At 40.2% G+C, this 21897-nt stretch overlaps 1 protein-coding gene across 1 annotated transcript in view; it reads right to left on the bottom strand.

Annotated features, from left to right (window-relative positions):
- Nucleotides 1–13521: 13521 nt before the first annotated feature.
- The window catches only part of LOC311263071 (uncharacterized protein), a 39675-nt gene continuing 31299 nt past the window's right edge, over nucleotides 13522–21897 (bottom strand). Inside the window, exon 10 of the mRNA XM_084362936.1 lies at nucleotides 13522–13786. The gene's annotated coding sequence lies outside the window, so the exon portion shown is untranslated. The remainder of the gene's footprint in view (nucleotides 13787–21897) is intronic.

The following is a 21897-nucleotide window of genomic DNA, read 5'->3' as shown; positions in this document are numbered from 1 at the left end:
TTATACTCAGCCATGGATCAGTGCGTGGAATATGTCTACATCCTCTCAGCCAATTTCACACAGAGGAGGCGCGGTGTGGGCGGCCGACACAAGCCGTTTCCCCCGGACGATGAGGCCCATCCCTCACGCACGTCCTCGCTCTGTCTGCGACTGGAGGTGTGGAGACAGACACAGACAGAGGCACTCTACTGCTCCACTGGGCCACAGAACTGTCCCCCTCCCTGGGGATCAGCCTCTGACTCTGGGTCCTTATCTCAGAGATGACGTACTCTCTCAGCCAAACAGTAGCGAAGTAATTAAGAGATTTATTGCTTTGGTAGCACTTCCAGGATAATTGTTTGTTTCTTTTATGTTGCATTTCAATTTTTTGTTCAAATGTGACTTGGATGATGCAACATGGAGAGAGAAATGTTGAAGCCTCAGCTAAACAGCCCTGCTATGAAATGACAAGGGAACAAGTCCTTCTAAAGGTAATTTATGGGCCGAATAAGTGGACATAAAGCACTCAGGTGAATTATCAGAGAAGCCATTAATTACCTCTAATGATTTGATCGTGACAAGCACATTTGCTATAAAAACTATTTATGATGCGCATTAAGGCTGAGCTTTTTCTTAGAATTAAGCTTCCAGCATGTATCAGTCTTTGAAGAAAATAAGCACAAAACAATCCTCCAAATTCTTAATTAGAAAATAAGGATTTATACCGTTGTGTCTCCATCCAATTTCTGCATTAACAATCAAAAGGTAATCAAACCTCAGTCAGCGATCCCACTTCAAAACCACACACTGCTCTCTTGGATGAAGCCTCTTCACTTCATGCCCAATTGATCTAATTACATAAAGGGAATTTTCTCTCTCTGTCTCACTGACATAGTGGTTCCTGTTAGATCCGGCTGTTCAGTTAATTAAGTCTTCATTCTTCATCGCAGTGGTGGACCTGGGAACATCATCCAATATTCTGTCTTTCCAGAACCCTCTTTCAGTGCAGCCAGAGGTGAGCGCCGCTCCAACCACTGTCCTATGTTCCTCCATGCTGCTTGCCTTGTAATCAGCGACCCCTGTTACTCAATTATGGGGTGTGAATTTGGGCTCTTTGGTGACCTTCTCCCAGTGATCCTACTACTGACCCTTCAATAAGAGCGCAGCCTTCCCACCACTGCTTTGTGTGTTGCATCGCATTTTTTTTTTTCATTTGCGGGATCTTTATGAAGAGGGAAATGAAAGAAAGCGGGTCACTCGTGTTGTGTTCTCACATCTACTCACTTCAGAGGCTCTGAACAGGAGCTCGGTGTTTACTTTGATTCTATGTAGGGTACACCTTAAGTTCAAGGGTTGGAGGGCAGGAAGCATCACTCTCTTGTAGGTAATCATATCCAGCTTTGTGCTCCTTGTACCCCGACACTGAGGGTGGCAGCTTAAAGGCTGTCTGGAGCCTTGTTCCACCACCGGACCACACTTTTGATATCCACAGCAAGCTGCAGCGAGCTTCCCACAACGGTCTGTGTGATCCTGGAGGATTCAGCTCAGTGTTGATGTACAACTCTTCTCTGTAGCACACCCGTTTTTTTTATATACCGTACCTCATTTCCAGCACTCCACGGTTTTAAGATGACATATTAGCCAGCTCCGGGGTGGTTAAAGGTGATGCAAAGATTACAGCTATTTACTGAATTATCTGTCTGTGAGACTACCCTCATATCTCTGCATATATTACCTTGAGCTTGAGTTTAAAGAGCGATTGCTCAGAACAAGGAAGTTAAAGAGGCAATTACATAATGAAATGGGCCATCAATTCTGTTCGTGGCCTTTTTCTCTTTGAACAGAGATGGCCCAGATATCCCCGGTTTAGCTGACCCAGTAGAAGTACAACTGTTTGTATTAAACTCTCCTTTATCAAGGGACTAAGAAGCTGCATGCATGGGTCTGTCTGGCTTTCTATCTCCATTCCGTAATTCAATTATTAATTACCCTTCCTCACAGAGCAGCAGCGGCCATTGTATTTACAGTGTTTCCATGGTGACCCGAGCCCATTTATAAGGTTTGTGTCAGTATTAAGACAAGACCTGTATTCAAATGGCCTCCGTCTAAATATAGCTGTGTCTCATAATGTGAGGGTTATTAGAGTGAAATTAACACAGCTCCATTGCAGGCTGGATTACACTACAGACAGCTCGCAGTGGGAATGTAGGAAAGTCACTTTTTAGGTCTTATTGCACAGTTTGTATTCAGATGACTTCAGATGAATATTTACATTCTATATCATATTATACTCACTGGAGAATGAATTGCATTATCTGTAAAAACACACTATGAACCAAATGGGAGCCTTTTTTTTGGAGTACAATAATTATATAGTATTATAAAGTAATTACGTGTACATCATAGCTAATTAAAACCGGGAATTATGTGATATGTTCAGTAATTAACTAGTAGTTATTGAGTTATACTGCTACAAAAACTGTATATGTAACTTTATTTAATAACATTGTGTGTCATAGCGATAAAAATATAAAATCCAAACATTTACTTTGAAATGATACATTACTATATTAAAAAAAATAGCAGTTACTAAGTATTTATTACGTAATAATATTAAAAATGTAAAAATTACTGATCAGAGTACTTAACATTTGTACTCATGTACAAGTACAGTTACATTACTGAAATATTACTCAATTACGAGTAAAACTACTGGTATTGAAATTATACTTAAGTAAATGTACACAGTATTTTTCTTAAACACTACTCAGAGTATTAGTTACTTTTTAACCATTAATTAAACACAGGGAATAATGTGATAAGTTTGGTCATTAACTATTAGTTATTTAGCTATTATTGCTAAAAAAATGTAACTTTTTTTAAACATTTACTTTGACAGGATGTATTAATTAGTGGTAGAAAAAGTAATTACCTGAAATAACTAACATAAAATGCTACATTGAAAAATATATGGATGCAAAATATGATGCATGTACAATTAATGTACTTGTTTGAAGTGAGTATAACACGGTGATTCTCTATTGTTAACAAGTAAATACTGTACGTGGGCTCAGATCTGTATACATCTAGATACAGTGTATGTTATGTAAACGTAAAAGAAAAGTAAAAAATAACATTTTTTTGCATTACGCAAGATGAAAGTGGACAGTTAGATAAGGTGAACTAAGTTTTCTTAATTTGATCTCATGTGTTCCACATTATTTTTGTCTTACGATCAGTTAATACAAACAGTATTCCTGTAAACAAGCTGTAAACAAGGCCTGTTTTACATGGTTTTTACAACATCTTTAATTCAGTAAGTCATTTATTTGAACTCACTATTACGTTTATCTTTGATAAAATTGAACAATGACTTGGTAATTATGTGTAATCGTCAGGCTTGGGGAGTAACAGAGCACATGTAACAGGATTATGTTATCAGGATATGCAAAAAAGGTAACTGTATTCTGGTAAAGTTACAGAAAAAGATGTAATTAGATTACAGATGCCTTCACTAAAAAAATGGGATCACTAACAGGATTACAATTTTAAAATAAAGAATTATATACTAGCTGGTAAGCATGTACATATGACAACACTTCATGAGTCTCACACAACATCACTGTGGTTTTGAGGGAAACCAAATACACGTGTGTATTCTTACAGAAGACACAGTCAGTATTAAAATTACATAAGTTATTTTATCGAAATGTTTTTTCTCTTGTCTGTATTTGCATATTATTGATTCTGAGGTAATCCAAAAGTAACAGAAAGTAATCAAGTTACATTACTTTAGCATTGGATTACTTACTTGGATACATACTTGGATTAGATTACTAATTACATTAACCTTCCCAACCCTGGTAATCCTTAAAGTAATTATTTCTTCTATTACCATTATTTCTGTGTCTTTTTTAGTACCAAGTATAACCAAAACACTACCTATGTAGTACTAAACCTCCAGTTTTATCACTTTATATTGAGTATAGACAAATACATTTTTGAACCAACCAAACGTTATAATCACAATTTAAATAAAACTATTTCTCTATACAATGATGCACACGTTATAAACTCCAGATGTAACTTTTTGTTCATGGAGGCTTTATTTTCAGTCACTCTGTAGTTACCAAACGGTAAGTGTACTCTCGGCAGTCGAAGTTTCCCCTCTCCTCTGCTCAGTGTTACGGTTTTTACGTTTGTCCTTAGTCCGCGGCTCTTATTCGGGCCCAAACAGGACCCATACCTTCTGTCACAGCCTCCAGCCCTGGGCCCGACGGCAACCTGCTGCCAGGCCTATGCGCGCTGCCAGTTGTAGTTTTTAATTGGCCATCTGGGGAAAGCTGGATCTAGTGGCTGGATATTAATCAGTAAATTAACCCAGCCATAATACAGCTTCCTCCCAGTGGAAGCCCGGCAGCTGTGGGCAGAGAAAGAGAGAGCGAGAGCACGAAAAGAGAGATGAACCATAGGCTGGAGAGGCTGAAAAGGGAGGCTCCCGAATGGGCTGGCCCGTGATTGAACATTTCCTCTGTGTCCCTCGCCGCGCTCCCCTGTCTGCAGCGCCGCTGACCCCCAATTTGTGCGACAATCACATGGAGGATTATCTCCAGCATGTCAGTGCAGATGTCACAGGTACTTCCACTCACTAAGGACAAAGCTGCAAATTCAGAGTAAAGCTGCTTTTTCTGGCCAAAACTGACAGCTGTATTGAAAGCTGGAGTGATTGGAGCGAGAGTGCTCTACAAAAGTTCAGGGGGAGGTTACTTCTGCAAGGTCTATCTCTGTGTGGAGAACTGCTGTGTGTGCGCGCGTGTGCGTATCATTAGTGTATTTGACTGACTGGAATTGCTGGCGGTCCCCTGAGTTAACCAATTAAAAGGCTAATGAATATACAACAGCTAATTATTATAAGTAAGCTAAATTATCATAATAGCCCGTGCTTACAGTTTCAGCTGAGTTTGGACATCCTGAATTTGTAAGGCGCTCACACACATCGCTCGACGCTAAGGGAACAAATGATTGAGCTATTATGCTTGTTAAAGCACATCAAAATAAACAAGGCAAAGCTTTTTTGATACTGTTACATGCAGTCCTATCATCAACTGTATTGAATGTGATTTCATTTTTCTTATTTTTCTTTATTGTTGAGCAACACTAAATATTAAGGTACACATATTAATAATCAACTAATGTCTTATTAACATGCATATTAGTAGCACACTGGCTATTTAGTAGCGGCTTTAAGCAAGACCTCAGAATAATGATTCTGATATTCTGAGTAAGGAAGACTTGTTTGGACATTTAACACTTAGTAGTTTTTGTGTTTTAGTTACATGAGAATGTACCACATTTATGAAGTGTTATCAAGGGAGAATGACCATTTGTTTGTACTACCACCTTACAAAGCATATCAGGATCTTAAGTCGTGTACAACAACTTCCTCACTTACTACCAACAAGCTTTAATTTGGAGGTTATTAACAGAAAACTATAAGTTAATGCCGAGTAGTTGTAGAATATGGTAATGCATAAGGCACACATTAATAAGTGCTTCATAATGACTAAGAAAGGGTCAACATGCATGCTAATAAGCTACCAGTTAATGGTTACATGTGTAGGGGTCATTTTTACTTTGTCTCCATCACTTTTTAAAGAAAAATTTTTTTTTCTAAAAAAAGCTTGCACCAAGAAATCTTGACTAACAAAGCACAATAACAATAACTAACAAAGCATAATGCACTTTCTGACTGTAATTATCTGCTCTGGCCTCATATGATCCCCTCATTACATTGCCTAAAATCAAAATGTTTAAGACATTTCATAAATGTCCCCACCACTTTTCAACACAAAGTTACGCCCTTCATGTATTACCATATATTGAATGAAACAAAACTGTGTACCATTGTATTTTGTTGAGTTGTGTACTTGCATCATCCCAATTATTTCTAACAATATTTCAAACCCAGAGAAATCCATCATCTTACTCGAGGTAATGGTGTGTTTCATTTGGTCGCCTGTCGCTTTAACTTCCGGGAGAGAGTCAGAGAGGGAGGAAGGAAGTCGATGATGATGATAATACATTTTATTTATAACGTGGTTTTCATGGTACGTAAAGACGCCTTGTATAAATTAAAATACCCAAGAAATAAATGCAGTTTAATCCTGTAGCACCAACATTGTCATGAAGTCCTGCTCATTCATTTGCAACATAGGCCCACAATGGCATAAGGCAACTACAGATTTTAAAGAGGTAGTTACCTCTGGAGAAACATAGAAGCAGCATCTCTATCAGGTGACAAATGTCTGATGTCTCCCAGTATATGTTGTCATATCCACCAACTGTACATCTTCTTTATCCGAATGAAACGCTGAGTGAATGAGTATTTACGTTATAGAATCAACTCCTTGTTTAAAAGCACTATTCATGTTATATGTCCTTAGGAACATGCTGGTTCAGGCTCTCCCACTTGTTTTTTCTTGAACCGCACTGGTTCACGTGGTGCGACAGCCTCGGCATTCAAAAAAACAGCATCGCGGCGGATGTCACAATACATCACAGGAAAGCAATGTCAACCACTGACCCACTCTACCTCTTATATATTCATGCATAGCAAACACAAAGACTCCAAACCCGTGCGGCATATGCCATCTGACCCCGCAGAGAGCTTTTATGGTGTGATGTCATCACGCCCCATTGTCATAAATGAACCACCTCACTCCTCCGCCTGCCTGTCAATAAATTTTCAAGGGGGGCCTCCGTCATATGTCCCCACTCTACTGTGCTGTGGATGGACATGAAATAATTGCCATGCAAAGAGTCGCACGTTTCCCTTTCTAATTTTAAGGGTCAACAGCATTTTAATACAATTTTAAACACACACACAGTGTTTTTTATGATGCATGTACAAGCGGCTTTTGATAGCTTAACCAGCCAAGCATGGTTAAAGAGAGAAACCATTGCAGCTGCTTCCAGGACCCACTTAATTTAGTCCCCTGACCCCGGTTCACCTGAGTCTGCATGGAAATCATAATGCAATTCAAGTGTGAAGAAAAATGATATACTGTGTATTTACCCCAAATATTTATGCAGGGCCTACTAACAGTCATGCTTACTCCTAATAAAGGGAAAGTGATGCCTTGTAACACTGGCGCTGCTGGGTTGCTCCTACATCGCCTCAGGCCATTGTTTCCTCCATTATCATTTTCATTGGATTCTATACAGAGGCAGTGTTTGCAGTGTTTACAGCGCCTGCCTCGGCCTCATACTGTATATTGTAGGCCTTAGGTGTTTTACACAGCAGAGGTTTCTGTTAGAAATTTTGACTTTATTGTCAATAAAAAATCCACAGTGTTGTATCATTGACTCAGAAGGACACATGTGGCATATTCTGACCCACAGTTACAGACACCCTGTAGAAAACAGTCACTACAAAAGTAATGTGTTACAGTAATACACACTTTAATCAGTAATGGAGAAATATAACACGTTTCTAACAGTATTTGTGGTAATATTATTACAGGTATCAAGTCTGGTAACGCGCTACCACACCAAACCCTAACCCTATAAAGCTCGTTCAGAGAGGTGATAACAATAACGATACAAATGTTTTAACTCTTGTCAATAAAGACATGCTATACATGGTTAGATTAGTTAGATTCTCCATATATTTTTCTTACTGCCCGGTGCTGTTGGGTATGTTCGTTTTCCTTATGTTGCTGCCTACTACATGACAGTGTCCCCACCTTTTACTCCAGGACAGCACTGTTGTCCGATGTGAATTGTTGTCCAAATGTGTATTATTAACGTGGACACGCATCACCTTGTTGTAGTCCAAATGTGTATTTATTATGTATGTATTTACGGACAGTAGTATGTGTTTGTGTCTACCCTGTGTGGTACAATATTTTATTCCATTGTTGTTCTTTTTAAAGGTTGCCTTGTACAAACTGGCAAAGGGACAATCGATGAAAACTAGCTTTTTAAGCTAATTCGAGTGCAATACCATGTATGTTTTTTTTATACAATGTTTATTAATGTGCATTGTCCCTTTCAAATAAACTAAACTGAAACTGAAACTGGAGAATTGCAAGGCCATTCGTCTTTGCTTCGCAGTTTTCGCAGTGAGTATAGTAACGAAACAGTATTCCCCTCCTCCATTGTATAATACCCAGTCAGTCGTCCTTCTGCTGTTATTTTTGCAAATAAGTGTCATTTTTTTTTGCAAATTTACTCAAAGGTAGTGTAACTCATGACTCTGCACAGACAATAATATTTAAAGAAACATATGACCTGCTAATGAAAGTAACTAGCAATATGTAATACATTACATTTTAGAAGTAACTTGCCCAACACTGATAGGAAATATGTGCCATCCACGCACAATAGCATTCCAACTATAAGGGAATAGTGATTTGCTATGATCTCTAGGTGTTTTTTTTCCCTTTCTCTACCGTATTCTTCCGTCCGCTCAAGGTTGCAGTTCACTCAAACTGACAGCTGCTGCGGGGGTCCAACAATGTGTCTATTGCTCAACATCCCCACTATCTGCTGACCTGATGATACCACGCTCTACCTGAGGGATGAGAAGTTTGAAAGCACAAAAGGATAAAAGAAGAAAATCCTCCACACAGTTAAACCCCTGAATTGGATTGTTATTCTTCCGTTCAGTTCCTTAAGAAGTGTGTCAATAGCTATTAGCTCCCTAACAAGGGGATCAGGTGAGCCCTGTAACAGCGAAGCAAAGCTCCCTGAGGCACAATCATGTTCTATATTTCCAGTGAGGAGGTCGGCACTGTACTCTGGGTAGCAATCTTCCTGGAGGCCTATTAGACTACTGTAGCTGTATAAAGAGTCAAGCAGAGAGGGTGTCTCATCAGTGCTGATAACAGGGTATCTGGTCAAGTCATTAGCTCTCCTCTTATTGAATTCCTCCAGCCAAATAGACCAAATGAAGCTAAATAAAGCTATAGATGGCGATGAGCCCTACAGCTCATTAATATGCTGCCACTTCGCTCTTCTCCTCCTCGTCCTCCTCCTCCTCCTTCTCCTCCCAGAGCCACACATGCCTTTCACTTCTTTCTCACTTTCTCTCCCTCCCTCTCTCCTCCTCTGTCATTCTCAGCCCATCTCCTCGCCCTCGCCTCCTTCCTTTCCTCCTCTCTCCTCCCTCACTCTCTCCTTGTCTGGGGGCCCTAATGGCGAGCATGTACAGCAGCTCTGACACCGTCACATCTGCTGGCAGAGAGGGTCTCTCCCTCACCACACAGCCTGCTAATGAGATCTTCCCCCATTTAATTAATACCATAAGAATTTTAATTCTGACTGAATCAATTTAATGTGATGTGATTTTGTCAGCTCTATTCCCCGAGTAAGGAAAAAAACAGAGCGGGCCCTGATGCTTATTACATACATCATTTCACGGGCCCTGCATTCCCTGCTGACTTAAACAAATTCTAATTAAGACTAATTAAAGCATCATTTATGAAAACGCTTGTGATAGTTATGCAAACATTCTGGGTGGGTATGCTCTGCATGATAATTACCCCCCGGTTTAAATTAAGACCTGCTCCCTGGCAATTATGCTAGCCACACACCAGCACCTCATGGAAAACGTTCTTTATTCAATTCCTGCAATTAAATATGAGACCTGGCTCCTGAACTATCCGCTCAGAATGCATTTTATAAGAAGAAAAGGGTGATTATGCATTGTTGTTTTTCGCCCTCTGTCAGGTGGAGTAAATGGAGCCGATCCAGTGCTCTGAATCAGAGTTACACTGGGGTTAAAGTGATGATCATAAAGCAGCCAGTGGTGACTGATATGCAAGGTGACACCCGCTGCATCTGGTGAGGTGATTAGTCTGTGTTTTCTAGGGTGAGTTTTTGTCACATTAGTACTGGTTAGGCAGATGTGAGCAGATGCACTGTCTCAGATCTCCACCTCTGCTCACTTTTGCTGAATTACTTCAAACGCACAGAACGCCTACGACTGTACACTATGTTTTTGTGATGTGCCTTAATTTGGCTCTTTTCTCAGACAAGAGTTCACACCTTAAAAAAGATTGTCTGTGATCTTAGAAAAATATCTGAAGTTGGTCTGTAGTTGTGCTAACTCAGTTGGATAGAGCATGAAACCACCAAGCTAAACAGTGGGAAATGGAAAATACATAGATATATGTAAAGATTTAAAGATGCCATTCTTATTTCTGTGCACCAAATATGAAGCAACCATCGAAAGTCTAAACGGGAAATATAAAGCTACAGCCAGCAGTCTGAGCGTCATATTTCCCATACAGACGATTGACAGAGCTTCCCAGTCGTGCTAAAAAGCGGGACTCCAACCCTTAAAGGAATATGACATAGACATTGATAATTAGGAAAGTGGTGTTAGTGAGGCCATAGCTAACCGCTGCAATAAACGCAGAATTGTAGTTTTCACATTTTGTACAAATTGAACAAACAAGATATAACGTTTTAATTGTTGAGCGTTACAGAGGTCTTGTTTGCACAGAGCTGGACTAGCTGTTTCCACACTTTTTTGAGATGGGACACGGGCCAAACAAAAATTTTTCCACAGATGGTTTTCTGTCAATTTTAGTTAGTTCTTATCACCCTGAAGAAAGTTCAAGTGTTCATTGTTCTAATGCAGGTGAGAACTTGTCTGATCACTACTGCACTGGCTCCAATTGCCATCACCAGTGAAACAAGGCAGCGCTTGTATCCAGCGTATTTTGGCTTCATTTACGTACAGTGGGAAGAAGTGGAGATGCGTCGTCCATCTTTATATATTTCAATGATCTTCTCCACTAACTCTCGGCAAGAAAAAAAACAAGGGAACTTCTCAAAATGGCGAACTATTCCTTTAAGCTCTTCAGAAAAATTGTACAAAAGCATTTATCAAATACGAATATTGCTGTGAACGAGGTAATCAGATGTCGGCCTCCATGTTAAGTACAAGCCTGAGAAAAGTGAAAGCATAATACGAGAACAGGATTTCCCCCCTTAATAATTGTGCTGATCCAGTCTCTTATGTCAGCTGGCCGTTAATAGACATCCTGCACAACGCTGCCTCTTTATCAGGCTTTTAGCAGGAGTTTACAGTGTGACGCCATTACACCTATCAGCTCTGTTGATATGGCAGCACACTCCCAGCAATACATTGTTTCACTGAGCGGAGGACTGAGGCTATTCTTACTTTATTGGCTCTATTTAAAGCATTGAGACATATTAATGACCCTGCACCTGTAACAGTGCTACAACAATAACATGTTTATCTGAGTGAGAGACCCACCTGTCTTTAGCAGGTGGGTCGGATTTTATTCAGGCGGCTACACAGGTTTAAATTAACAAAGTGTCTTTAGTGCCATTTTCTGCTACTTTATACTTCGACTCCACCACATTTCAGAGGGAAATATCATACATTAGGTTATTAAGTTAAAGGGGCAAGTTGGAAATATATTGATACTTTGTGATGATAATATCTTTGTATTTTTAAGTAATATGTTGATGGAGGACTTTGACTTGTAATGTAGTACTACTGTATATTTAAGTGATATGTGTGGTAAACACAATGACATTTCAGAAAACGAGATAACAATTCAGAAAACACATTTCACAATACACAATGACATTTCAGAAAATACAACATTTCAGAAACTACAACATTTCAGAAAACAACAAGATTCCAGAAAACACAACAATGAAATCATGTTGTTGTGTTTTGTGAAATGTGGTGTTTTATTAAATGATGTTGTGTTTTGACTCTTAGGGTCTCTAGTTATCGCTGTTTTACTTTAGTAAATGATCTAAATAATTCTTTGACCACTGCCCATGTACTAGGCTTTTCCTAGTTCAAATGGCCGTTCATCACACGCATCTTTTATGTCCTGAAGCTGCTGTACAAGATACCTAGTGTAGTTTTACAAATAAAACGAAGCACAGATGTGAAGCTTGATAAGTGGCATGGTAATTCATCATACTTTTAAGTGCTTTTAATAAAGTTATGGCTTCACTGCGCTCAGATGGCTCGACACGGTGGTGTTGTTTATATGTTTGCACAACACTTATCACTTCTGTCATGTTTGTTTACTTTTCTCAGTGTGTTCGATTTTGGCAACGGCTCAGCATTATTGCGTTTTACTTCATGAGAGGCAGCTGGTTCAATAAGATGAGAGAGAGAGAAAAAAAAACAGGCCCTATTCCCAAATCAGTTGCTGGTAAGGTTGAGGGGAACTGGAGCAGCAGGGAGCAGACCCCGGTTCCACCCACGTCCTGTTTTACGTGCGCTGCCTCTCCCTGTACATGCAGATGGCACAGCGCTCCCAGATTTCATTTGAGGTAATCAAATCCCTCCACTGCTCCCTTTAGAAAGGAGGAGTATTAGCGGCCATATGTCAACCAGATTTGTCAGATTATTCATTACAATTAATTGCTGTTCCACTTAAGGCCTTTAAGGCTGTGAATTGCTCCGAAATCTATTGCAAACACAAAAATTATGAGTAAAAGACTTTGGCCCTGTCATTCAAATTTCAGGCTGACCTTTAGCGGAGCCTGGCTTTTCTGAGGGAGTGCAGGAGAGAGAGCCTTTCTAATTGGTGTTTCTTCAGCCTTTTTTATTTTTTTATTTTCCATCTACAGGTAGAGCGTCTGTCTTTATTGACAAGGAATACAGGGAAGACTGTTGTGCCAGTCCAGAGTGATTACATCTCCTGCCCACTGAAGTCCACTGTTCACATTTTGTTGCAGCACACGCTCCTCTAAATATACTCACATATTGGTTATATTCATATCTGCAATTTGTTTTGCTTATTGTTGGGATGCAGTAACACCATAGTTAGCTTTCTGCACACTATACACTGTCAACTGAATTTCAATGTGGACCTTTTTCGAAGGTTGGCTGCAAGGCAGCCTAATAGCCACCTGAATTAATGTGCTGTCCAAGGATATGAGCCATAATACTTTGGTGATTAATGTTTCACTGGTGCTCTGCTTCCATAGTTAGGGCTCAGACCCCAGAGATAAACTATTCACCACATACTCAAATCACATTCAACCAACACACAGAATCACATTCAACTCTAAATTACATTTCTTATTTGTGTAGTTTTGATTTTTGTTTTTTCTTTAGAAAAACCAAACCTGACTTAAAAAATATTGATTTTAAATCCTATTAGCCCAAATCACACCAAGTAGTCCTTGAAGAAAAAGTCACAGCAAATTACAGCATCGCGATTGACTATGATTATGATTGAAATCCATGGGGCTGATGATGTATTTTGGTTAATTATGGAGTTAAGGCACTAGAGGAGTGACTAAGCCTGTCTGATTGGCCCACTTAATTGTGCTTTATGAGATAGGGGCTTACCAAGCAGGGCTTAGAGACTCAGTGTTAGGGGGCTGAAGTAGGAGGAGAAAATCTCTCTCAGGTCATATTACCCAGGCCAGAGTTAATGAGAAGGTGGAGGTAAGAGAATCCATCACCATATCAATCTGCACCACCTCTCCTTTCACCTCTGCTCTGACTGTTTTTTATCTTTTCCACATGAATCATCATTAGTGTGATACAACATTGTCATATTCATAGTTATATTAGATTGACAAGGTTTATGTTGTTTTATTAAGACATGCTAAGCTTTTAGAGTTTATTTTATTGTAATTGCTATTATTGTGTATGATTCAGGAAAAACATATTGCCCATCATTGATCACAGACAGGAGGGTCCACGTGCCTCTGTCTTGTTTCTTATTGTACTCGACGGCTCAGGCTGCCTCAAGTGCCTCGGAGCAGCTCGATGAGATCTCGTATCCACCTGTATATCGGGCAGAAGAAAGCGTTGAAATATTTCAGATTCTCCTCTATACTCTCGGTGCCGGCGGATCGATGCTCTAAACGCCGGTTGCCTGGCCTCGTCTCATCACTGTACTCCCGCCGACTGACACATCCTCATTATATTACAATACGGTTGCCACTAAAGGTCATTCTCCCAGAACATAATCACACACAATCAAAACCACAAACTTCATATATCAAGGAGACAGTAAATAGCCTCAAGGTTTATTTTCTGCTGCCACAGAAATGCTTTCGGTCTATTCATAAGCTGAAGTTGGGGTGACTTGAATTAAGATCTGATGGCACATAAACATGATGCAGAAAAACATCATTTTAGCGATGTTCAGAAGTCATAAATAATTCCAAATACTTTTAATCTTTATTACATTTGTAGCAGCAGCTATTTGGATATGATATTCAGTTAAAAACTCTTATTTAAAGACGATCTTATCAACCATTTATCAGATTAGTAGTCATTGAAAGAGATGGCTGCTGTGTCTGAGCATCTAATCTTCCCCTTCCTCCTCCATCAGGAGTGGGTTGTCATGAAAAGAAGTGTCAAAGTTAAAAAAAAAAAAAAAAAGCGGAAACACACCCTCTCCTCCATATTACCATAATGAGGAAAACACACTTAGTGGGCCATGACCTGATGTCATCTGATTATACCCATGATTAATGATATCCTTTTACCAAAACATGCCACTACTGTAACCGTCTGGGATTAAAAGCAGCAGATGGTAATGTATTCATGCTTTCAGTAACGTCTTCTTATATACAGCATGAACCAAAATGTGTGTGTATTTAATACTTGCTATGTTGGTTTGGCCATTTTTGTTAATGGGATTTTATTGATGTAATGGGATTTTATTGATTTTAATTTTTGACTCTGGTCCGTGTAGTTTTTTTTTTTTATGACCTCGATGTGTACAATGTAACAAATTTCCCAGTTTAATTACGGTAAAATACTGGAGCAACAGTTGCCAGCTAGCGTGACACTGTTATTCTACAGTTTACCTGCTGTAATTTACACAGTTAATTACTGTCAAAAATGTTAGAGCACTATGCTGTATATAAGTTTTACAGTAAAATACTGACAGCTACAGTTGCCAGCACAAAACTTTTATTTTAGTGTTTCTACTGTGATCTCCATTAACATTTTATTACTGTAAATATACTACAGCACTGTGCTGTATATAATATACATTTTACAGTAAAAATACTGGCAGCTACAGTTGCCAGCATTAAAACTGTTACTCTACAGTTTACCTTCTGTAATCTACAACAACAGTTTATTACTGTAAAAAATAATAGAGTACTGTGCTGTATATAACCTTTATAGTAAAACACTGGCAGCTGCAGTTCCCAGCATGAAACTGTTATTTTTGTGTTTCTACTGTAATCCCCTTACAAACAGTTTACTACTGTAAAATCTGTATGTAGGTCCATTATTGTACAACATTTCCTGTATTTTTAGAGCAATTTGTTACGGTGTAATTTTTGTGTTATGACCTTCTTTTTGCAAGCTGTAAATTACACGAATATCCCGCACTATCTGTTGTAGAATTAGACCAATTTCAGACATGTGCACATTGATAAAAAGCAGTTATTTTCCTCTCCAATGTAGAAAAACTATTCCATGTGCAGTCTATAATTGGTCAGCAGTGTACTGTAAAATAACAAACTGCTGTTGACACTTTCTGCTCCTTTTTGGTGTGAAGATGATCTTAATAATGGCGCACAAGTATCCCACGAGAGAGCGGAAAAGCTGAAATGCTTGCCCAGCTTTAAAGCATCTTGTTTTGTACTCAGACTCCAGTCTCCAGATACCAATGTCCAGTCGATGACTCAGTTGAAAATATTTTCCTCTGGTTTTTCCTCCGTCCAGACGCCATGTCAACAAAGCCCCCAGTGTTACGGCGATGTAGGAGCCACAATGTCAGTCTGTCTGGTTAATTGCGAGTGGGATGAATGTTAATTTACTCAGTCAAGAACCCTCTTTGTCGCACTTTTATAGCCCAGAGGTGTAGATTTACATCTTAGGGATACAATGAGTTTTAGCTTGTGCTAAAAGGGGGGTGATAGGGCCCACATTCCTCGACCTCCCACGGCATATTGTTCTATTGTATATGAACACCTCTCTGCCACAGAGCAGCCCTGGTCAGGGTAGGTGTTGAAGATGAGGGGGGGCATCCTGACCTCTAGCTGAACTTGGGCAAAAGGCAACACTCTATATTTGCTCAGCCTTGCACGGTCGACTTCACTGAGCAGCGTGCACAACATACCTGTCAACACAGCTCTGTTTCTTCTGGTATCTGCATTAGATTTGTTTGAAACCACTGAGATGTATCTATACTGTAATGGACAAATTGAACAGTTGAGTCGTGGCGCGACTCTCAGGGAGATCTACCTCACTAGTACAAAGTGTAGTCCTGTGTAATTATAATAGAGGTGGTCCTGGCCTCGGGGGATTGCTGCTGGAGTTTCACCACAAAGGTTCTTACATGAATTTGCTCCAGAAATCCAGCCCGCGTTTGTGTATTGGGCTGTCAAAAAATTAAATGAAAAGTCATTCTAATAGGCGACCCCTGGCCTAGTTCATATTTCCTGTCAATTATGAAAGTATGAAGTCATGCATAGTTATGAGGCATGGGCGGGCCTATTAAAATTCATAAATGATTTGTGTTTATACCAGGTTACTCCAAACCACTTAATTCCACGTGCTCATGTAGAACTAATGCTGCTCCCCACTGTATACCTTAGGAAGAGGCAGGTGCATTGTGCTTCCCCCAAATTTTAATAACTTGCTTTAAGATATTACATTAAGAACAAATCAGACATGCTTTCTTCGTGCGTTTTCAGCTTCAGTTTGTTTAAAGTCAGAATCTGCATTCAGAAGAACTCTCTCGCCAACTGCCACTACAATGGGCTAATTGTTTTCTGGTAATTATACCTTCTTTACCAGTAAACGTTTTGCGGACCTCTTGGGCTCTTGTGTAACTCAGGTGTGTGTAATTACATTTCTTAAGGTCAACCTTTCACCAGGATGAATTAGTGAAATTGCATAGTTGACCACTTCGGGGCATGGATCCAAACGCAATTATCTTTGTTAATAGATCTGCTCTTCAGTGGCAGAAGATGATTCAGAACTGATTGACACAAAACATGTGACGCAGTTTTAAAGTTGTCTCACAATATTTGATCATTTTACTTATTTTTCGTGGACAAAACATCCAAATTAACTCTCCTCTCATTACTCCAAGTGTTTTGGTATTTAATCCCTAATTTTGGTGTAAATACTGGCTTGAAATCCACAAACACTTGATGTGTTTCCTCTCAGCATGTGGGGCCTGCTGCGAGATATTGATCAGAGCATATCCTGGTCAATCAGACTAAATGATTGCCTATAAGCCCCCCCCCAACCTTCTCCTCCTTCAGGCTAGAAGGCATGAGGGGGGATCCGGTGAGGAAACCGAATTATAGGAAGCCCAGATATGAGCTGCCTGGCCACTGATAGTTCCCAGCAGCCTCGTGGAACTGAGCAATGCAAATGTACAATAAACAGGGCCTAAGCTGGTGGAGGTCTTTCAATCACACAGGGGCAATAGTTCAACCCCCGCCATGCATAATCCCAGCCTTGAAACCCCTGGGACTCCAGCCTCCAACCTGCTCAATGGCACAAAGATATTAGATAGCCATATGTAGATTTCGCTAGGTAAACAGACTCTCATGATAACACAATATGCTCTCTTTTCTACCAGGAATATATTTGAAGCTAAGTTCTGCTTTCTTCTGAGGGAAAGGCTCAAATTGAAGGCTTAGCTTTGCGCCATCAGAATTCGATGCAGCTGTTTGCTTTGTTTAACGTCCTTGATATATCTCTTGCTGAGAAGAAATTGGTATCTCTTCTTTGTGAATTAAGTTGCTGGGGTGTTTGCACTGGACTGAAGAGTGGCTGATAGAGGGCCAGTTCAGGGGGGGTTGAAGTGTGTTTGGACAAATGGTAGAAATATTGGTTGGACATGCAGAAGAGAGGCAGAAGCTGTGCTTTGATTACGACTTAAAGCAGATGATTTAATTGACATCTGAAATTTATCCTGTGTATGATCATCTTCATACAGTATTTGACATTTATGGTGGATGTCTCCCCTCGATGTTTCAGCTCATGAGGTTAATCCTTCTCTGGGACATGTTTACTTACTCCGTCACTCACTTACACGCCCACACACACCCACTAAAAACCATTCACACAAGTATGAAAACACACACAGACTCTGTCTTTCTCTGACACATGCATCCACCAGAGAAGCCCATATGGAGATAAATGACAAGTGCGCACACACATACAGCAGGAAGAGTGTCTGTCTATAGGTGGGGGGAGGGTAGGTCGGGACAGAGGATAGGAGGATGGGGTGGAGGCTGATGGGGGAGGTTGGGGGCTGTTGACAGCGTTCTCCAGGTCTGTGTAACCCCCTCCTTCCTCCCTTCCTCGCCAGCGGCTCAGCAGTCCCAGCAGGAGCCACTCCAGCCTGGGGAGAGGGTCCTTCCGGACAGCGGGGGCTCCAGCAGGGGGGGGGGGGGGGGGGCACGGAGAGAGAGAGACACGACACGGGCCACTTTAGGCTTTGCATCACATGATCCATGTGAAAGGAGGCGGCTGATGAGGAGCTGACACCGATCATCCGTTCTGCCCATCCATTATGTCAGATAGTGTGAAGTGACAGGAGGACGACGTCTTCAATATCCAGTAGATCGAGTTCTTTTTGTTTGCAACAAATGTAGTAGAAATAGCCACAGGAGTCCAAGACAGGATATGGCTAAGTTGTTCGGAAATAGCTCTGCTCAAATGCGACTGCCAGTTTTCTCACTTCTAATTGCTTTAAGAGTTGATTCTTTGAATTTCAAACCTATACCATCGATTTGCCCATGCACTTGTATATCTGAGTATTTGCCACTAATGATGCCTCTGAGGTGCATTTTATTTTGTCACAGATACAGTGCTGTAATTAAGTGGCTCTCAGTCCTGCTCCTCAGTACCCAGAGTGCTGCTTGTTTTCGGTCCTACCAGATACTTAATTTCATTCAGCTGGTGTTCCAGGTCTTTAAATCAGTCCCTGATTACATGACAAAAATGAAAACCAGCAGGGCTCTGCATCCGAAAGGACCAGGAATGAGAACAACTGAAAGTCAGCGCAGTAGAAAGCAAAAATGCAAATCAAATCATCTAAAAAGGCGTCAGAAAAAAGTCAAAAGTTTGTGTCAGTTTCGAAAACTTGTCCTGTAGGTAAGCTGAAGGCACGAACGAGAAGCTGGAGGCTGTTAGACTCACGTGAGCCTGTTCAGAAATGTAAGCACTCGTGAGCAAGAGATGATAATGACGGGATAATAGGAATCTATTAGTCCTTCAGTTTTTGTATGCCTAATAATTAGATTAATTGAATGACACTCATTTAGAGAAAATGAGGGACCCAGTGGTGTTAATTCAACCTGTGTTTCCAGATGCTCATTTCTAAACAGCTAAGTGAACTACCTAATCATAGCCCACCATCTGGGAATTCCCCTCCAAGGCAGCAATAGGAGATGGCGCCATAATACGTTTTAAAGACATCGACTGATGGTTGCCTGCAACTAAACATATTGAAGCCGCCGTTTAGCCTCTCCAGCTAACAAATAGGGGGTAAAAGTGAGTGCCTTGATTATTAACTCCCCGTTCATTTAGGGGCACCTAATGCTAATTTCTGTCTTTTATAGGAAGGTAAATAAGGTCATTATGGCTGTGTTAATGATTAGCATATCTCACAGGTGTAATTCTCTGGGAGTATTGCTCTGAGACTCCTTCAGTAAAAATCACTCAGTGCCACGCCAACAAAGATGGGAGACTGACTAATTTATCCCCAAATTTGCACCATGTACAAAAAATCATGCAAATGAACTGGGTTCTCATTTAGAAGACACAGCATTTGGGTGACATTAATCAAAGAAAAATATGCAGACAAAGGTGACAGTAATCCCAATACTCGTGCATAAGTGGCACAGCTGTGATTTCGCTCACTGTATATTTGTACAGTACCTGTGTGGACTGGAGTGAAAAAATGGAAATTCTATACATTATAAAACCACCTCCTCATTATTTTTTATTTTAGCTCGCCGCTATCAAGAGGATATGGACTTCGGGAAAAAAAAAAAATTCACACTTAGGTGCTCATGCCTTCCAATTACAATAACGCAATTACAGGTATCTGTTGGTTTTTCCATTATCACTTAAAGTTGGCAAGAAGCCAAGAAGATCCAGCCTGTCAAGAGAGAGGAAATCTTGTACTTTGAAAATGTAGTTTTGTAGCCAAGATTAGATATAAAGTCTTTGCTGAAAGTTGAGGGAATTCTAGTGAAGTCGCTTTTAAATGCAGGAGACATCTGTCAAGATAAATACTGCGGGTTCATATGTGTTTTTCAGTCTGGTTAATGATGATTGATACAGACATGTGATAATTGTAATTATCTCCATTGCCTCTTGCTCTGTACACATATGCATCTTCATTAGCTTAGTCAGCGTATAGATATAATATGGCCATATACAATTCCTTGGAGTGTGAAATTTCCCAATAGTCGTCTATTTATGTGTGAGAGCGGTGCAGTGCCACAGCCCGAGCTCACCTAAGCTCTCGCTGAGTTGTAGTGCAACGTAGCCTAATCCCCCAACAGAGCCGTCAAGCCAGCCTGCAAACAGAGCTCACTGCTGGCTCTCTCTGCGTGGAGGGAGCAAACCAACATCATAACAAAGGGTGTTTATGGAAAAATAGATGCTGGCGCAGCCGACCAGAAAGGGCTTAGCAGTGAGCAGACCCCGCTCCCACCTTTATCCTTCACCGTTCACATTGAAATGCAAATATCAAGGCAGGGTTTCCACCCGCGTGCCACTCACAAATTGAAAAGCAGTTTTTATCTATGCAAATGCAAGCATGGTAATTGAAGTTAATCAATCAATGCTAGCTTTCACTAAAACCTTGAACATGATTGAATAAAGTAATTATCATTCAGGAGAAAATGATGAAGTTGTAGACAGCATGAACCTTATTAAAGGAGGATTTTGAGTCACAATGGCTTAATTTAGCCAGCAGCCCCCTCTGTGTCTTCCTCCTCTTCTCCCCTCTGTCTCTGCATCTCTTTCTCACTCCTCACTTCATCCCTCTTTTCTTCGCTCTGTGACTCAATCTTGTGTGAAGCATTATAGCTCACTGTTAAGAATATTTTAAGGCGGTGTGAAATATGCCCAAGTCAGACCACTTGTGGTACACGGCGTGAGGAACTCCTGATGGAAAAATTTATTTCAGATTTAAATTGAATTACTTTTTTTTTCCCACACCACTGTCACACTTTGGGCTGACAGGACAGTCATGCACTCCTGTAGCTCCAGTTTGTGGCTCTCATGTGTTACTATCATATTTAAATCACAGAGCTAAGCATCCAATTTTCCAAAAAAATTATTACCCTGCCTGCTTTGAAAAAAACTAGAAGGTTCGTATAACCACACTGACAGCTGTTTTGAAGGTATTTCCAGAATCCTTAAAGACTTTTGTAATAATCTCGGGAAAAAAAAGCCAAACTTTTAACCTGTTTCCCAAGTTGCAGCTCTATTGTCTGGTCCAGGTAGCTGGATCTGACATATGTCCTTGCTGTTTTTGTAAGCAATATAAACGTGTTATTTTGATGTCCATTTTTCTTTTCCTTCTGATACCGATTCAGATACCTCAACTTTGCACATCTGCCAATTTTTTTTAATAGCTGTACACTACTAACCCAGCATGGATTTTATGTTATGGGTGTGCTCGAAGTTACACAAGACACTTGACATTTATGAATGTTATTTGTGCATTAAAAAATCTGTTAAGTTGCATACAGGTGTATTTAGTAGAAACGGGACCCTGACTTTCCAGCAGTGTCCCGTTTCTACTAAATAAATGATGTGGTATTGCATCGGTGCTTAGACTTGTGCACTTGCCAATACCTGAGCCAGCATTTCCAACCCTTGTTATTTTGTAGGGAAATATAATTGGGAAGAAACATTATTATGTAAGATTACAACTGATACTAACA

Source organism: Pagrus pagrus, assembly GCF_965226575.1.
Source record: "Pagrus pagrus genome assembly, chromosome: 9".
Classification (NCBI taxonomy): domain Eukaryota; kingdom Metazoa; phylum Chordata; class Actinopteri; order Spariformes; family Sparidae; genus Pagrus; species Pagrus pagrus.
This window is presented reverse-complemented; position numbering and strand designations above follow the sequence as displayed.